Source organism: Bison bison, unplaced genomic scaffold, assembly GCF_000754665.1.
Source record: "Bison bison bison isolate TAMUID 2011002044 unplaced genomic scaffold, Bison_UMD1.0 scf7180017860899, whole genome shotgun sequence".
NCBI classification, from domain to species: domain Eukaryota; kingdom Metazoa; phylum Chordata; class Mammalia; order Artiodactyla; family Bovidae; genus Bison; species Bison bison.
This window is the reverse complement of record NW_011491471.1, coordinates 75,666-81,752: the sequence shown is the minus strand read 5'-3', so window position 1 is coordinate 81,752 and position 6,087 is coordinate 75,666. Positions and strand designations below refer to the sequence as shown.

At 39.9% G+C, this 6,087-nt stretch overlaps 1 protein-coding gene across 2 annotated transcripts in view; it reads left to right on the top strand.

The window, feature by feature from the left end:
* Positions 1-3,296: 3,296 nt before the first annotated feature.
* Positions 3,297-6,087, top strand: part of LOC104982922 (up-regulator of cell proliferation) — a 15,164-nt gene continuing 12,373 nt past the window's right edge. For both annotated transcript variants that reach the window (XM_010832353.1, XM_010832352.1), the window contains exon 1: positions 3,297-3,534. The gene's annotated coding sequence lies outside the window, so the exon portion shown is untranslated. The remainder of the gene's footprint in view (positions 3,535-6,087) is intronic.

Here is a 6,087-nt window from a genome sequence, read left to right as displayed (position 1 = left end):
CTGTCCTCTGCCCTTGTTCTCCCTGTGTCTCAGCACAGGGCTCCATGTCACCGCCACAACAGGCCTGCTTCTTCCCCTCTGGAAAACTATTTTTAACCAGTCATGGTTAATTTTTCATTCTTTTTACAAAAGCTATATATGTTCTTTTCAGAAAAATGAAGCGAAGACAATGAAAACCTCCATTTTTGTCAGCAATAGGATCAGATTTAGTTAGAGAGTTGCCTAGTACTCTGCAATGATAACCTGGAGTAGGAAATAGCAATCCACTCCAGTGTTCTTGCCTGAAAATTCCATGGACAGAGGAGCCTGGTAGACTATATAGTCCCTGGTGTCACAAAGAGTTGGACACAACTGAGCACACACACAGTGCACTGTTAAAATGGCTAAAACAGCTGTGAACACAGTAACCACTGGGGTTACCAGATCTCTTTTCAGAGAGGGCTGAAGATGAGACCTTCAAGGAACATGCTGGAATAATAACCAATGGTCCTGAAATCCTTCTTTCCTCTAGGAAGATGAATTTCATTAACACAAAACATTTGTTTTGCTGATGAATTAAATGGAGCTAGATTACTTGTCTCTAAGGGGGCCTGCCACAGTGTTTTACACTCTTGGAAAAACATTGGTTTGAAGGGGCAGCAGATTACAAGTTTTCTTGGGGCAGACACACATACAGTTGTCACCCTGACCCTGAGTAATAGTATTACTTTAATAGCTCATTTAGCTTTATTAAATCAGTATGTGCCTCTTCTATTTAAAAAATTCAAATAAGACAAAATAACCTGATATCATACTACCCACAAATAAGTAACACTATTAACTTTAACGCATTTTGTTTGGAAATAACTTCTACTTAGAAATAAGTTAGAAAATTAAGAAGGCACCTCATACAGAGTCTCCTATTCTTAATCTTTTAGCTCATTTACCATTCCCATTTATCGTTCTATGGGTATGCATGTGTATACACACACACATAAATACATACATATATACTTTTTTCTTAACTAGAAGTTAAGAAAAAGTTAGAAACGAACTTGCATGTATCATTACCCTTTATTCCTAAATTCTTCAGTACCTTATTTCCTAAGAGTAGAGATATTCTCTTACATAACCACAGTATCAGTTATCAACATCAGTAAATGTGACATGGATAGCATCTATATTTCAATTTAGTCAATAGATCACAAAATGTCTCCTTCTGGTTTAAGATCCAGTCTAGGGGTAGTTACTACATTTTTTCCTTATCTCTGTAGCACCCTTAATCTGGAAAGTTCCTCAATAATTTTTTTTTCTTTTGAGACATTCATTGTTGTTGTTTAGTCGTGTCCAACTCTGTGTGACCCTATGGACTGTAGAGGAGCCCCATTCTTCAGGGCCCTCTGTCCATGGAATTCTCTGGGCTAGAATACTGGAGTGGGTTGCCATTCCCTTCTCCAGGGGCTCTTCCCAACCCAGGGATCAAACCCGGGTCGCCCTCATCACAGGCGGGCTCTTTACTGCTGAGCCACCAGGGAAGCCCAAGACGTTCATACTTTGTGATAATATTTTTTTCCCCTGTCACAATACATTTCATTTTGGGTTTGTCCTTATGATTACATCAAGGTTCTACAGTCTCAGCCAGAGTGCTGCATAGGTGATGGTGTGTACTTCCTCAGGGTACCGCAGCTGGAGGCACATGCAGCTCTCTATCCCCATGTTCACTGGCTTTGCTTACCCCGTCAAGTATAATTGCTAGTTTTTTCTTTTTTCCTCCTGGCATCTAATAAGCAATCTGTGAGGAAACATTTTGGGCCTGGGCAAATATCTTACTGCCTGTCAACATTCTCTTGCCAGAACTGGCATTCATTGGTGTTTCTAGCTTGACCCATTCTTTATTAGGATAATTCTAAAAGTCATGCTGTGCTACCTGCAGCACCGTCCACATTAGCATTCTGTTATAAGCAAGAGCCCTCATTTCCTCCCCCTGCCATTTGTTTATCTGTTTGTTATCTATACAGACTCACTAATAGCTGTTTTTCAATGGTTTTAAATTGATTACTGTATTTAATTATATTCATGCTCAAACTGACTAACACTTGGTAGTGGGAGCCCCTTCAAGGTGGCTTCTGTGTCCTGTGACGTACCCCAGCATTTTCTTTTTTCGAGTACTTCCTAGTTTTCAGAGGGATTCTTTGGTAGCTCAGCTGGTAATGAATTAGCCTGCAATGCAGGAGACCCCAGTTCAATTCCTGGGTCAGGAAGATCCGCTGGAGAAGGGGAATGGCTACCCACTCCAGTATTCTGACCTAGAGAATTCCATGGACTGTATAGTACATGGGGTCACAAAAAGTCGGACACAACTCAGCGACTTTCACTTTCACTTTTAGTCTTCAGAAATAAAATGCTCAGGCTCATCTTGTTCTTTTGCTGCTCCAGCCCTGGACTCTCTAATTTCTCCAAGGAGACCTGATAGCTTTTAGTGTGGTGTGATATTGAAGGGTACTTGGTATGCTCACTAATATTGTAGTGCTTTGCTTCGGGCCTTTTCAATGGACAGAGCTAGGAAATGTATGCATGTGTACACAGATACACGGACATGCATGTAGAAATCACGAGTGCGTACCAGTACCTCCAATCCCAGAGTACCTCTGTGAATTCTTTTTCTAACTTCCTTCATTCTTTATTTGTGTGCCCTTTCTTCAACAATGGAATCCTGACTTCTGACAAAATGAACACATTTAATCATTCCTATAATATACCTTAAATAGTTTATTCTTAAATAGATTATACTTATCAAGGCTACTTAAATTAATTCAGGATCATCCCTCCCTGCCCACACTATTAACTTTTGATGAACATCCTTCTAGATCTCCCTGTATACACCTTTAGATAAAAAGACAGTTTTATTAAATAGTAATCAGACTCTACATACTCTTCTGTAACCTGGCTTTTCCCAACCAATGAAAATATCATTAACATCATCCCATATCATACAACATCTTTTTTTTCCACAAAATGAGATCCATAGAATATTTTTTAATGATTGCACAACAAGACTGTACCATAATTCCTGTTATTGGACTTTGATTTAAAAGATGTCCAATTTTTCACATAATAGTGTAAAAGAATGAAAATCTATCTTTTATCCACTTGGCATCAACATATTTGTAACTAAATTTTAATTGTTTCAGTAGGATAGAAGTGGACTTACTGGTCAAAGGATATATATATATATATATATATGTTTTTTTTTTTTTTTTATGCTTTTCTGGATGGCTGTTTGCTCTGTTCCACAGTTTTTGATTGCTGGTTTTTCTAGACACATACGGGCCTGGCTTCGAGATTCTACTTTTGAGGATCTAGAGTGTGACCAGGATTTGTAGTTTTCAAAGGCTTCTTAAGAGATTTTGATGTGCATCCAATTTGATAGGTGAAAGTGGCATTTCATTAATTTAATAATAATTTTCTTCTGAAATTGTTTCAGACACTCAGATTTGGGAGAAGTAACATCAGAAATAAAAGCTTCTGAGAGACGAACAGCTGTGGCCATTGCAGGTAAAGTTGGGCTTGGGCCCACCCCGAAGCAAATCCATTTCTTCTGTCCCATTGGGATTCTGGATTCCAGAATCATACTGGGCAGGATCATGGACCTCAAAAATAAATAAGCATAAGGAGCTTGCCAGGCTCCTCTTTCCATGAAATTCTCCAGGCAAGAATATTGGAGTGGGTAGCCATTCTCTTTTCCAGGAGATTTTCCCAACCCAGGGAAGCCCCCATTTTGGATCTATCTTTTATTAATTTGGTGCTTCTCAAAATGAATGTGTCCTATTGGATATTAATAGTGTTATGCAGAAATAACCCTACAAAAATACGCAAATAAGTTTGGGTTAATCAAATTTTATTTTATCCATTCAAACATTTGTTGACTATTTACCATGTGTTGGGTTTATTGTAGGGATTGTGAATATAAGAAACAATAGTGAATGCAATAACCAAAAATCCTAGTCTTTTGGGAACTTAAGTTCTAGAAGGTAGGCATTGTGGGAGTTCATGGTCAGTTGCTCAAGGCTAAGCAAAGCTGAGATCAAGCAATAATTGCTCAAAGCCCTTCAGTTTCTCCAGACCTTGAATTGTACTATTCATTAGCCACTAGGCACACATTTAAAATTAAATAAAATTAAAAATCCAGTTCCTCAATCACACTAGCCATATGTCAAGTGCTCAGTAGCCATACAGCTAGTGACTGCATGTTTAACAGTGTAGATAGAGAACAAGGCAATCTATTGGCAGGCAGTACTGTATAAAATCGGGAAAGAAAATTTCAGGGTGGGCTGGGAAAAAGCAGTGGCCTTACTGGCTTATTGTGAGCTACTGCTGCTCCTAAGTCACTTCAGTCGTGTCTGACTCTGTGTGACCCCATAGACGGCAGCCCACCAGGCTCCCCCGTCCCTGGGATTCTCCAGGCAAGAACACTGGAGTGGGTTGCCATTTCCTTCTCCAATGCATGAAAGTGAAAAGTGAAAGGGAAGTCGCTCAGTTGTGTCCGACTCTTCACAACCCCATGGGCTGCAGCCTACCAGGCTCCTCCATCCATGGGATTTGCCAGGCAAGAGTACTGGAGTGGGGTGCCAGCTAGGTTGCCCTATTTAGTTCTTTAAACAGCCTCATAAGATAGTCATTATCAGCCCTTTGTTTCATTTGAGGAAACTGAGGCTCAGAGATGTTCTAGCCCTTCTCCAAAATTCTATCTTCCCAGTGAATAAGGCTTTTGTAATTATTAAAAAAAATTTCTTCCTGAGGCATGTGAATTCCTCTTAAGCATATTTTTAAGACCTAAAGCAAGCTTTTCAACCTATAAGATTAAAAAAAAAAGTTGTATTGAAGTATAATATAAATATGGAAAAGAGCCCATATTGTAAGTGCATAGCTTCATAAAGTTTCACAAAGACTGACCTATGTTAGCCAGCATCCAGGAGAAGAAGCTAAACAAAAACATTACCTAAGAAGTCCACCTTCTAATCACTTCCTACCATGCCTTTGCCAGACATAACCACTCTCTAGACTTCTAAAAGCTTAGATTAATTTTGCTTGGTTTGTGCTTTATATAATTATCCTATAGAATATATTTGCTTTTGCTTTATCTCAAGTCTGAGGACTCTAATTACTTCATAACTTTTTCTTTAAAAAAATTATTTAAATCATTGAAGAGAATTCTGGAAGATGGCATAGCAAGATGTGCCAGGAATACCTCTCCTCACCTGGACAGCAGTTGTGCTGGCAGAATCTGTCTGATGTAATTACTCTGGGACTCTGCAGTCTGATGGAGGCTTCCAACTTCCAGGGGAAGAATTAGAGGGTAAACTGCAGTTAATTTTGGTCAGTTTCAGCTCTTAATACAGTAGCAGTTACCCATCTCTACCCACAGCCAAGTGGCAGGCAACTGTGTACATGGTCTTGGAGTAACTTGACACAGCATGTGGGATCCAGGGTGAGCAAAAAAAACCCATCCTCTAAATATCCAGTATCTGTGCTCTAATTGCTGATTGCTGTTTCTGATCACAGAACTGAAGGCAAAGAGGGGGACAGCAATTGTCAGAACTCCAAACATTGTTGCAAGCCCCTCCCCCTCTGGCTGAAGGGCCTTACAGGGAGAATCAAAAGATCAACACCTTCCCATCTATCATTATTTGCTTATTTCTATTTTGTAAGCCACACATTAAAGAGTAGAACATTCAAAAACAACTGCATATCTGGGAAAAATTAGAAAATAACTGTGCATTCCCAGGAAAATGCTCAAAAAAGATCAGTTCAGTTCAGTTCAGTTCAGTCGCTCAGTTGTGTCCGACTCTTCGTGACCCCATGAATCACAGAACTCCAGGCCTCACTGTCCATCACCAACTCCTGGAGTTCACTCAGACTCATATCCATCAAGTCAGTGATGCCATCCAGCCATCTCATCCTTTGTCGTCTCCTTCTCCTCCTGTCCCCAGCCCCTCCCAGCATCAGGGTCTTTTCCAATGAGTCAACTCTTTGCATGAGGTGGCCAAAGTACTGGAGTTTCAGCTTTAGTATCATTCCTTCCAAAGAAATCCTAGGGCTGATCTCCTT